This window comes from Octopus bimaculoides, chromosome 24 (genome assembly GCF_001194135.2).
Source record: "Octopus bimaculoides isolate UCB-OBI-ISO-001 chromosome 24, ASM119413v2, whole genome shotgun sequence".
In the NCBI taxonomy this organism is placed as follows: Eukaryota; Metazoa; Mollusca; class Cephalopoda; order Octopoda; family Octopodidae; genus Octopus; species Octopus bimaculoides.
Window position 1 is genome coordinate 15,093,700 of NC_069004.1, and position 1,112 is coordinate 15,094,811.

Below are 1,112 nucleotides of genomic sequence, written 5' to 3' on the forward strand. Positions count from 1 at the left end.
GGTCTCATTAAACCTAGACCTCAACCTTCGGAGGGATTTTAGGTGGGTTTTTGTTATAGCAGATCTACCATACCTCATTCTGGGCGCGGACTTCTTTAACCACTTTCACTTGATAGTAGATGTCAGGCGACAGAGACTCGTGGACGATTCTACGTCTTTGTTTACGCCTACTCGTGTTACTACTAATGCTGTTTTCAGTCCGTCGTTGTTTGTCGCCACTGCTGGAGATCAGTTCCACTCTCTTTTGGCTTCTTTCCCAGAGCTGGTAGATCCGACTTTCAAATCAGTCAAAGTCACACACTCGACTTGCCATTATATCACTACTTCTGGACCACCCGTTTTTTCGCGTCCACGGCGATTCGCCTCTGATCGGCTCAAAAAGGCTCGATCTGAGTTTCAGCGTTATGCGTCAACTCGACCTTATTCGCCCCTCCACCAGCCATGGGCATCTCCTCTTCATTTGGCACAGAAATGGGATTCAGATTTTCGTCCGGTGGGAGATTACAGACGTTTGAATGCGGTCACTGTTCCCGATTGCTATCCGATGAGGAATCTCCAGGAATTTTCTTCAAACTTGCATGGTTGTACTATTTTTTCCAAGGTTGATCTCATCCGGGCTTATCATCAAGTTCCGATGAACCATGACGACATTCCAAAAACTGCCGTTACCACCCCTTTTGGAAGTTTCGAGTTCCTGTTTGAGCTTCGGTTTGCGGAATGCTATGAGTACATTCCAGAGGTTTATTGACGAAGTTGTCCGCGGACTTGACTGTGTGTTCGCTTACGTGGATGATTTGCTCATAGCTAGTGACATGCGTGAAAATCACCTCCAACACTTATCTCAATTTTTTCAGCGTCTTCGCACATACAATGTGCGAATCAACCCCAATAAATGTGTTTTCGGACAGACCTCTCTGAAATTCCTAGGTCATTATATCGATTCTAATGGTGTCCGACCTCTCTCCTCCAAAGTCGATGCAATTCAACGCATCTCTCCTCCCACTTCTTTACATCAACTGTGCCATTTCTTGGGAATCGTCGACTTCTACAGGAGATTCATACCTAAATGTGCAGGCAAGTTATTTCCCTTGACTCAACTACTGAAAGCAAAA